Source organism: Saimiri boliviensis, chromosome 6, assembly GCF_048565385.1.
Source record: "Saimiri boliviensis isolate mSaiBol1 chromosome 6, mSaiBol1.pri, whole genome shotgun sequence".
Classification (NCBI taxonomy): Eukaryota; Metazoa; Chordata; class Mammalia; order Primates; family Cebidae; genus Saimiri; species Saimiri boliviensis.
The window spans coordinates 80836193-80848246 of NC_133454.1; the positions used below are offsets into that span (position 1 = coordinate 80836193).

At 46.7% G+C, this 12054-nt stretch overlaps 1 long non-coding RNA gene across 2 annotated transcripts in view; it reads left to right on the top strand.

Annotated features, from left to right (window-relative positions):
* LOC104652192 (uncharacterized) overlaps positions 1–12054 on the top strand; it is a 389537-nt gene that overhangs the window by 290343 nt on the left and 87140 nt on the right. The window lies entirely within an intron of this gene.

Here is a 12054-nt window from a genome sequence, read left to right on the forward strand (position 1 = left end):
TGCACAGCAGATGTTCTCTCCAATGAGTGGCCAGAGCTCTGCTTTCACCTTGACTGTCAATAACTCACTAATTGACCTTGAGTGAGTCTGTTTTCCCCTCTGGGTCTTGGTTTCCTCATTTTGCACAATGAAAACCCTTCCTACAGAATCATTTTTCTTGGGCTGTTGGGCTTTAAAATAACGTAAGTGAAGATGGAGGTCTTTGGGAAGGTTAAAGCTGTCATAATCGGGGCACTCTTACTGGTTGAGGTTTTGTTGAATTGACATCCAATATGAGAAGATGCCTTAGTCAGCAATCATTTGATTACCAAGAATAGAAACCATCTAAACTCCCCTTAAGTGAAGAGATGGAGGGGAATTTCTAGGCACCCAATTGGGGGAATTATAATTGCTTCACAGACACTGAAGGTCATCAAGGTGACTTCTTTCTCTTTATCTGGTGCCATGTGCCTGCCTCTGCCCCAGCCTTCTCTTGGTAGACCAGTTTCTTCTCTAGAGCTTGTAGTTAACCTTCCCAAACTCAGCTACTATGAGGTTCTGCCTGGTATGGGCACTAGTCTGGCCCTGGCTTCTCCTAACCTATAGCTATGATACTCAACATCACAGAACTGTCTCTGTGGCTGTAGAACCAGCTTGGGTGAGGGGTTCACCCTTAGTATGATCCCATGTGTGTGCTGAGTAGGATCCCATGTTACTGAGAACTGAGAGGCAGTCTAGTACTCAGTTTGCTGGAGCTGAATCATCTGTCTCCATGTTTCATTTTACAAAGAAGTAAAATGAATCATGGAGTTGAAATGACCAGTAAAGGTCACACAGAGAATTAATGGCAAGGCTGTGACTTGAATTCAGCCCTCCCAATGTATGACAGAGGCATCACTGTAGCCCTTCTCTGGTTCATATGCAGAGGAGTATTGATGCTTGGTGGATGTGCTCTGTAACAGAGACATGGAAATCAAAACCACACAACTCCATAGCCAGGCTGGATGTGCCAGGTATGTCTTCATAAGGCTGGGAGTTACTGTAGGTGGGCAAGGGCTGCCCAACACGAGGGGAACACTGATACAATGCTGGGGTCCTGCTCTGAAGTCTGCAGGCTGAGTGAGGAGGCACCAGATGGATTTGCATAGCAATCTAGGGGACATTCCTGGGGCTGATTTAATGCCTCTCCCAGGGCTCACTAGAACTGGGCAGTTCATTCTTACAGCATTTGTCAGCCACAAGGAGGCCTCCCCAGGACGCATCTCAGATGTCTTCTGCTGCCTTCCAACTTTTTATCTCCATATATGGTGACAGAAAGCATGTGCCATACCCTGTATCCATACCCTCCCAACTGCACCAGAGAAGGGAATGTTTATTTTGAGAAACGGAGCAGGCTCTGGGGATGTACTGGAGAGCAAACAGGCTTATTGCTGAGGACAGACAGAGCCACACTGTGCTATTTGCTGTGAAAGGAAGGGGCAGGAAGCCGTGAGAGCACATGGGGTGTCCCGGACCTGGTTCAGAGAAGACCTGCCAGGATGACCTCCCTGAGGAACAGTGCTTGGACAGAGAACTGAAGGATGAGTTATGACCATAACTAATATTTTTGAACACACACTAAGTGCTCTGTGAATGCTGAGTCATTTACTCCTCTAGCTAAAGGTTCTGTTATTGCCTCCATTTCACAAATGAGGAGACTGAGATACTGTTAGCTTTTGCCGATTGTCTAAGACTACACGGTTAAAAAAAAAAAAGAGGGGGGAATATACAGCTGGAGATTCAAAGCCTGTCAATCTGACTGCAGAGTCTGCATGAGTAACCATGAAACCACAGCAGATGTTAAGTAGGCAAATGTGCAAACATGACAGAAGGGAGGCTCAGAGAAGGCACTGAAAGTAGCCCAGACAGGTGGAACCCAGCAAGCGAGGGGTAGCCAGGGGCAGCATGAGGCCTGGGGCCTTGCAGGGCCTTGAAGAGCCTTGTTGCGGCTTGTGGACTACATTAAAATTTGAGTTTTTATTCTGAGTACAATAGGTAGGAAGACACAGAAGGAATTTAAGGACAGAAAATACATAAAGAGAATTGTAATTTTAAAAGACCATTCTGTTCTATTTGTGGAATGGTGAACAGATTGGAAGGGGGTAGGAGAAGATGCCAGCAGACAAATTTAGAGGCCACTATAGGGGCCCAGAGGAGGGGCAATGGCGACCTGAGGGTGGGGAGGCAGCAGTGGAGAAGGAGAGAAACGGGAGGGAGAACTGGGGAGTTCTTTAAGAGTTAGGATTGACATTCTTTGGTAATATGGGGGCTGCAGGAGGAAGGTGCTGAGGAGACTCCTTGGATTCTGAGTTGCACAACTAGATGGAAACTGGTGCCATTCACTGTGATACAAGACATCGGGAGGATGGACTTATTTTCTGTACTTGTCCACACTTTTATGTATGTGTGACTCTCAAATTCTAAGGATAATTTTACTTTGAGGATATTTAAGAATAGTGATGTGTAAGAGGTTTGATGGCTGTGGGAAATGAGAAAATGGCAACCTGGTCTTTTCTGTCACTTATGGATGCTGCACTCTTACTAAAAAAAAGTGATTTAGAGGGTGGAGCCAGACACACCTCTCCCCCGAGCAGACCAAAGGGAATGAGGTTCTTAGGCAGCCTTTCTGAAGGTGACGCCTCAGCCCCGGCTTTCCAAGCTCACTTTCCAGGAAATTCAGAAAATTTATACCCCTTCCTAGAATTCCACGTTCCCCAAACTCAATTCTCTGAGGCAGGCCTGAGTAGGGAGGAACATCCATGTAATCCTATGTAGCAGCCATGAAGCAGGGGAACAGAAAAGTATCAGGGAAGCTGTAAAAAGTTTCTACTCCAGCCGTTGTAGCTGGGAAAAATTTAGAAATAGAGGACTAGGTAAAAGCCCCTAAATACAGTGAACCTCAAGTAACAGGGAGAATCATTCACCTTCTGCCCACCTAAAAACCCCTCTTCCAGCATAGAATTTCCACAGTCATCACAGGTAAGGGCATTTTGTGAAGCAGGTTGTAATGGATACTGTGATATACGTCCAGATCGCCCCTTTGGACTGAGGCACTCATTCCTCCAGCAGCTGGGAGTAGTGGTCTCTCAGCTCACAGCTGAGACTCCTTTAGAAATTGCCCTCTATCTCCCAAGATAATACACTCTTTCCCGAAGCAGCTTTGCCTTCATTTCAGACAACTCTGAAAGCCATCCCAGGTCCAAGCAGAATCAGTTCCTGTTGCAACTGGCCCTCAGCTCACCTGCTCCCTCTGCCCCACCCTGCTCCCTTCACTCCCCAAAACACAGCCCAGTAAACCACCTGCATGTACATATCCATCTCATAGTCGGTTTCCTGGGATGTTTGACCTAAGGCACTGTGCAGGCTTTGTCATGTGTCAATTTGGCTTGCTGACATGCAAGGATTCCCTCTGCATGTGTTTCTGGTTGAGGTGTGTCTCCTAGGAGATCCTCTAAAGATTTTTTGGGGACAAAAGGGAGGGAGGCAGTAGCCATCATGTAGCACATGCACACGGTGGTTAACTTGCTGACTCACCTCCTTAGTGTGAAGCAAAGCTGGGCCAGGTGTGAGTGTTTAGTGAGTGTTTAGTTTCTGGGTCTGCTCTCTGCAGGATTTCTTCTTCACCAAGATCAGAGGCAACAAGAATAGCGGGTTCCATCCTGTCCTTGTGAGGTCCCAGCTTGCGTCTGTGAGGTACCTGGACTATTTAACCAGCTCCCACAATGCATAGGTCAGTTACCTGTAAAAGGCCCCTTAATCTCTCTCTCTCTCTCTCTCTCTCTCTCTCTCTCTCTCTCCTACTAGTTCAGCTTCTCTGGTCCAACTCTGACTGATATACACACATTCTAATCAAGAAAAAGGTAAAAGTCCTGCACAAACTAGTGCAGTAGCTAATAGGGTCAGGCTTAGTGTGAACAACAGGAGCTTAGCTGACAAAGTCTGCTCTTTGAAGACAGAAATAAGGTGGACATACAGGAAGTATGGTGGACATACAGGAAGTAGGGTGGACATACAGGAAGTATGGTGGACATACAGGAAGTAGGGTGGACATACAGGAAGTAGGGTGGACATACTTCCTGTATGTCCACCCTGGTACCAGGATGTGAAAGGCCAGGTTAGCCCAGCCTAGAAAAGAAGGTAAAACAAATGGGAAGGCACCAACAGCAGAGCTGGGTAATGTTAGATGAGACCCTGCCCCAGCCGCTCCTGATGTAAGGCTGTACCCATGTGCAATGTGGAGGGACTTGTGGTTAAATCCTTACCTCTCACCTGCCACAGCATCACACTGGATTCTGGATATATGAGCATATGTAAAATAATTCACAAGTTCACTCCATCATTTGCCTCAGTTCTTCTCAGTGTCTCCTTTTGTGATACATCAAAGGCCCTGAGTTTAACCACCTCTTCCCCTCGCCCTCGCCCTTGCCCCCAGCTAACTGGGGCACTGTCCAGGTGCAGCTGATCAGGGGAGCCTCCTCCTGCAGATTCCGGTATGAGCTGAGGCTTTTCCTGAGGGGTTTTGCCCTTTCCAAGAGCATCTGTTTTCTCGTCATGCTTGCTCCTCTTCTTTCAGGAAATAGTTACTGTACTTTCTAGCTTTTGAGCTTGACTGAATGCTGCCCCTCAGGGTTTCCTGGGCTGGGAGTGATTTTCCCAACATGGAAGGATGAGGGATAATCTAGGCATAAGGAAGGGAAGCAGAAACAGAAGGTTTCCAGCTGAGTAGTAACAGGAGAAAAAGAATAATAGCCTCAAAGGGGAATGGGAGGAAGAGGGTTTATTAGCCACTATTTGAAAATACAATGGTCCCAGAGCAGAATTCTTAATAGATTCAATGGTTTTTACACATATTTTATCTGCAAAGTTGGAAAAAGCATGTGAGAAAGTAATACAGAAACTCCTGAGGGCAGCTTAACTTTTGATTCTGCTCTCCTTAGAAGATCCTGTCTCTGGCTCTTTAGCCCTTAGGGCCTTCCCCAGGGATTCCCCGCCTCCTTCTCAAACTTTCCCTCTCTCCGAGGATCAGACTGAGTTTAGAGGAGCCAGTTCTCTTGGGAGGGCTGTGCTTCGTGGAGGCTGCTCAGGAATGCCTCTGGCAGGGCTGAGAACTCCTTTCTTTTTTGGTCCAATTCTCCCAACTATTAGCACATCTGCTCACTTTGGTAGGCTGTAAAAGTGCCCCCCTCTCCCAAAAGATATTCATGTCCTAATCCCTAGAACCCATGATTGTTGCTTTATATGGCTAAGAAGGACCTTTGCAGATGTGATAGAGAATCCTGACGTGGAGAGATGAGGTGGATTACCCAGGTGGGCCGGAGAGCAATCACATGATCCTTACAGGAAGGGGACAGGAGGAAATTTGACACATAGAGAAGGCCACAGGATGATGGAACAGAGAGAGACACAAAGATGCACACTTTAAAGATGGGAGTGATATGGCCACAAGCCAAGGAATGCCAGCAGCTGTTAGAAGCTGGAAGAGGAGACTCCAGGGAAGAGCGAGACCCTGCCAACACCTTAATTTTAGTACAGTGATACTGATTTCAGACTTTGGGCTCCGAAACTGTAAAAGAATACACTTCTCTTGTTTTAAGACACAAAATTTGTGGCTTCTTTGTCACACAGTCGCAAGGACCTAATATATAGACCCTTTGTGTGCTTCTGGTGGAATGTCTCCTACATCAACACTGGGAGAGTGGGGACCTCCAGAGAAAGGGTGTGGGGAGGACAGTGTGCAGAGATCTCAGTCCCTGAGTAGGTAGGGGGGCTGGGGGCCAGGGAACTGAGTTTAGACCTAGAAAAGGACCACTGAGTGCAAGGAGGCGGTACAGTCCAAGGGCTGTTGATTTGAACACACATGTGTTTATGTTCTGGCTTGACTTCTGATCTGTTACTTCATTTTAGGCATGCTCTTTAAACTTTTTGAGTTTCCTTCTCTGTAAAACAAGAAAAATTATATATACCTTATCAGCTATAGGAAGAATTTAATGGGATGAGGCAAGTTAAAAATAGTGTGCATAGTTCCAGCACACTTAAATGCTAAGAAGGTGATGCCTATAAGAAAAGAAAAGATATGGCAATTCAGGTACGGTTCTAGCAAGCCTGGCTGCTGGGAGGACAAATCCCTGTGGTCTGACTACTAAATTGTACCTCAGTTCACAAGTTTTCCAGGGCTGCAGTCAGGACCAACATGGTATCTGTGTGCATGAGAAATACGGTGTTCAGGACACAGGAAGGAATCGGGCTTAGGGAGGGAAGGGGGCAGGAACCAGGTAGATTCTAGGCACCAGTACTAGAGGGTCCCAGGGTAGCAGGCAGCAGGTCTGGCTCCGTAATTTGCCAGGCTCAGTGCAAAACAAAAATGTGGGGCCTCTTATTGAGAAATAAGAATTTCAAGACAGTGATAGTATTAAACCAAGCATGGAGGCTTTTTGAGCACAGCCGCTTCTGAACGCAGGGTCTTGTACAACGGCTTAGAGTGCAGGTTCATGAAATGAGCCCTGCAAGGTTTGAGACAATTGGGAATTGAGGATAGAGTCCAGTCTGAGAAAGGCAGAGTCCTGCTGAGTCCCAAGGCAGTGCTGCTCAGCCCTGACGTGCATAGGAATCACTAGCCCCTCTATGTTAATAGTATTACTGATAATAATAACACCAGTGATAACATTACCTTAGTAGCCTGTGTTTATTGAGCACAAACCATGTGCTAGAAACAAAGCTAAGTACTTTACAAGGCATTGTCTTTTTCTCCATAGTTTGAAAAAAATGAATAATAATACCAATATATGCCAGGTGATTATCAGTGATCTTATATATTAACTTATTTAAAGGCATATAAACTTTTTACTATTAATTTTTATGCATCATCTTGCATATGCCTTCCATCATCCCTATAGCTGGTACCACCACAGTATGCCCATTTGACAGATGTGGAGACTGAAATTGAGAAAGATTCAGTAACTTACTATCTGTCTGGGTCCAAAGTCCACGCTCTCAAGCTCTCAAGTAGTTGGTCCTAGTTATAAATAAACAGAAAGGGAGTGAATGTTGGCTAACACTGAACAATTTGCAACATGCTTTCCTGCATGATAACTCGGTACAGCCACCTGTGAAGCATTGCTGGTATCCAGTTTATGAATGAAGAGATTGAGGCCTGGGGGTGTTAAGTGAGATCTTCAAGTTCACAGCCAGTAAGTGGGAGAAGCCGAGCCCAGGGGCCGTGGGATCTGTGAGCACACCATGCTGCCTCTTTTCCATTGGAGGGACAGTGGAATGAGGTGTATGCAAGGATCTACACCCAGCTTTGAGGCTGATGAGTTTGGGCAGTGGCTCCAGGGAAAGGAGAAGTCTGGGAACAGAGCGGGGGTGGTGGGGGGCAGCAGAAGGAGTTGTGGGTGGGGGTGGGAGGCGCTCCCATGAGTGGCTTTCCCAACAGCAGGTGTTGCTTTCCTGCTGCCACTGAGGAGTCAGACGTTCCCTCTTCTGAAGGACTCTCATGTTTCTGGTGTGCATTCCCCTTCCCCAGGCTAGAAAGGCGGCTGAGCAACGGGAGCTAAGAGTTCAGACTCCCAGGTTCGAAGGCTGACTCTCTCTCTCACTGGCAAATTTTCCTCAGTTTCAGTTAAGTGGAATGAATGATAGTGCCCTCCTAACAGGCTTGTTATGCGGATTAAATGAATTAATCCACATCTAAATCGGAGAAGAGTGCTCACCTCAGAAGAAGCATGTAAGCAAGGTTGTGACTACGTGTCCTCTTCCTGCAGAGAGCTCTCATCCTAGGGTGTTGGTTGGGGCCACAGCAGGTCCCCCTGAACTGAGAGGCCAGCTTCCTTGTCTGAGCAACTGGAGGTCTTCCCTTGCCTGGCCGGGCCCCGGCCTGGACCCCATCCTCTTCCTCATTTCCATTCTGCCAACATTTTGGCAGCAGCTCCTTGTTGAGAGTCTATCAGATTCTTTCTTTTCCACATGGACTATATAATTTTCAAAGAAAAGGACACCAATTTTCTCTCCAAGTATGATAGACTAGATCAGCTCTCATTGGGGTAAGGAGGTCTCAGTTCTGGTCCCAGTGTTGCTATTTGTTAGCTGTGTGATTTTTAAGGATAGCATCAAAATTCTCTGGGCCAGGCATCCCCAAACTTTTTACACAGGGGGCCAGTTCACTGTCCCTCAGACCGTTGGAGGGCCGCCACATACTGTGCTCCTCTTAACCACCAATGAAAGAGGTGCCCCTTCCTGAAGTGCGGCGGGGGGCCGGATAAATGGCCTCAGGGGGCCTCATGCGGCCCGAGGGCCGTAGTTTGGGGACACCTGCTCTGGCCATGGTTTGCTCGCTAAAGAAGGAAGGAGTTTGATTGAATTTTTTTTTTTTTTTTTTTTTTTTTTTTTTTTCAGTTGGAGTATCACTCTGTTACCCAGGCTGAAGTGCAGTGGTGCGATCTCGGCTCACTGCCGAAAAGCTCAGACTATTCTCCTGCTTCAGCCTCCCGAGTAAATGGGACTACAGGCATGCACCATAGTGCCTGGCTAATTTTTTATATTTTTAGTAGAGACAGGGTTTCACCATATTGGCCAGGCTGATCTTGAACACTTGACTTTGTGATCCACCCGCCTTGGCCTTCCAAAGTGCTGGGATGACAGGCATGAGCCACCACACTTACCCAAATTTAATTTTTTTTTTTTTTTTTTTTGAGATGGAGTTTCGCTCTTGTTACCCAGGCTCGAGTGCAATGGCACGATCTCAGCTCACCGCAACCTCCGCCTCCTGGGTTCAGGCAATCCTGCCTCAGCCTCCTGAGTAGCTGGGATTACAGGCACGTACCATTATGCCCAGCTAATTTTTTGTATTTTTAGTAGAGACGGGGTTTCACCATTTTGACCAGGATGATCTTGATCTCTTGACCTCGTGATCCACCCACCTCAGCCTCCCAAAGTGCTGGGATTACAGGCTTGAGCCACCGCGCCCAGCCCAAATTTAATTTTTTTTAAAGTGCCTGAGCCACCACTCCATGCCAGGTAATGTATGGGGGCAGGGGCGCACCAGGGGATCTAAAAGCAAAGATTCCACCCCCGCCCAAAAGAGCTCCACTCTAGGGCAGAGATATACCATGGTGAAAGGACACATCATCTCCTAGCTATGTTTAACTGTGACTCTAGAATTATCTATTGTCACCCTTGAGTCCTACCACTGCTATCGTGCTGTAACAGTGAACAAATCCGTCTATTGCTAGTCCTTGCTCTTTCACCAGGTATCCATTCTGTCTAAAGAAAAATTCCACGTTCTGAAGCAACCCGTGTTCTGAACCACTGGTTTAGCGTGGCATGTGTCCCCCCCAAAAGGTCCTCTTCCTGGTTGAAGTCCAAGGTTATGGTAATGCTTCCAAAGTTCACATTCAGATATGAGATGTATGGCCATGAGTTTCTCGGGGTTGGTAATGCCAGAGACATTCTCCCAGCTCATCTGTGCCCTTTTCCGGGAGGCCTCTGCCTGATAGTTCAAATCAGCAGGCCTGGAGGCTTCTGTCTCAGTAATTCGACAACTACAGCAGCTGGTTCTTTTCCCTTAAGATTTAATACTTGTCATTTATCTATGTCAAAACTGCAAAGGAGCAAGTTTCCAAAGACAGATTTATTATGTGCGCTGAGTGTCTCAGGTGCAGCAGTGCATATAGATGGGCTGAATTCCATATTTTCCCCGGGTTTTTGTTCTATAAGAATAGCCACTTTTACTTTGTATTCAGACAAGTGAGAAATATACAGTCTTGAGCTGTGAGTCACCATGGGGCACTCACAGACAGTAACATTATTGTGAGACTGGGCTCCAGCCATTGGTTTGAGGATCAACTGCCTGCCTTGAACATGGGTTGGCTTAGGCAAGCAGCAAGTTGTAAGCAGAGCTGGCTACATAATTTGTGAGGCTCAGTGCAAAATGAAAATGTAGAGCCTCAAGGTTAAAAAGCAGGGGAAAAAAAAAGTGCTGTTATGGATAAAGCTTTTTTTCCTTTTCTTCTGCAGTCTCTCTCCCAGCTTGTCATGGTGTTTTTCATTTGTTATTTAATGTCATTCTAAGAAAAATTAAAGTTTTCAATTATTAGCATGAACTTTACAGTTTATCTTTACACTGTGCAAGGCAAATATAAATGCAAATAGGAAAGCACTTAATGTGCATGTGGAATCATTGAACGCATACAATTTGCATTTTGCAGCCCCTCCCCAAAGGGTGCCTTGAGCTGTCCAGAAGAGGCAAACTGAAGCCGGGCTCTGGAAGGGAAGAAAAGAGAGAGGACCTCCTGTTTTGCAGAGGACCCCCCTGGAAGGCATGCTGCCAGCTGTAGCTGGCTGAGGGAGGGCTCCAGGTGTGGGGACTCTTGCAGGGGAGTGTGTTGCCCTGGACCTCTGCCGCTTGATAGAAAGGCATGCACACTCTTCCTGCTTGAGGGCTGGCCAAGGAACCCTACCCGAAGCAGCCAGAGGCAACTGGGGCTGTGGGTCAGGAGAAATTAAACCAGGTGTCTTTCCTTTCCATGGGCTTTTGCCCCTCCAACCCATGGCAGCTGGGTTCCCTGGAAGATTTTTGAACCTGTGTGCTGGGATGTGCTTGGTACCTGGATTGGGTAGGTGAGGCTAGATCCCCTGGAGATGGGGCCTCCAGCTAGCCATCCAGCAGGTGTGTAGGAGTGCTGCTGAGCCTCACCGCCAAGACTCTGTGGGTGTGCGCTGGTCCCCTGACTCTCCTAAGTCCTGTCTGGGGTGGAGAGCAGCTACAGCTGGGGGTGGGGCCTGGGGGAGAGAGAGAGGCTTCACAGCCCCCACTGAGAACCATCCTGGGAAGGTGGCAAGAGGTAGGACCACAAGTAAGCTGAGGCTCTAAGCCCCTGTGAGTGCCCCATTGTCCCATTAGACCTCACGAAACACAAATTCAAAGATACAATTCTTAAGAATTTCAAGATAGCAACCACAGAGCATTAAACCTTCCGAGGAGGAAGCCCAGTATGAGGCCACTACCCATGAGGGCCGCCCTGGTTGTAACCGTAGATCCACAGCATGGTTAGGGACTGACACTACTCTACTTAGTAATCCTTGGAGTGCTGATCCTTTCAGGATCATTACCCAGCAGGCCAGTGGGTTTCAGCACCGTGACACAGAGGGTAACACAAGGAACAAATGTTAGAGACAGAGGCAGAAACCCTGGACCCTAGTCCTGCTTCTGCACCACCCTATCATCTGCTACCTTGATAAAATCATTCCACTTTCGTACATTTACCCCTTACCACAGGGTGAAAGGATGGTGTCTGCCTTTCTCCTTTGCCCCCCACCCCCAAGATATTAAACATGGAACTCTAAAGGAAATTCATGTAGGTGTTTCCAATCCTTAGAAAGCAGATGTCATAGAATCACAGGGCTGAAGAGCAATTGGAAACCACCTGGGTCGATTTCTTACTCCAGACTTCTGTTCCTCCCTCAACATCCCACTAAGAAATTGACCTGCCTCTGCCTGAGTATCTTTTGCGACAGAGAGCTCACTACCTTTCAAGGCATCTCATTCAATGACTGGATAACTCCTATTGCTGTAAAGTGCCTAGAATAGTGCCTGGCACATACTAGGTACTCCACAAATATTTTTTTCTTTCATGATTGAGATTTTATTGGTTGCATTGAGGCTCAATACACAATTTCAATTCGTATACAATTCTTAACATACATACTGATAATCTAAAAAGCCATTATTGTAATTCCTTTTTAAGTTGTTCAAGTGACTTTCCAGCTTAAAAATTGGAGGCAAATTTTCGTTAAGAGGCTATCAAATACCAGAATCCCAGTGTCTTCACATATTGATAAACTGTTACATATGTCCCACCAATTCAAAACTGAATAGCGTATACACCACATAATCAAATTTTCAGTCTTCCACAGCACATTCAAAGTTATTAGGAAAAGAGGATTGTGACCAGAGATGCTACAGCGTGCACACAATTCTGACAGGGAGAGCCATGTTCAAGGGCTGGCTTTCTTTAGGAAACAATTCTACTAAAAAACAAC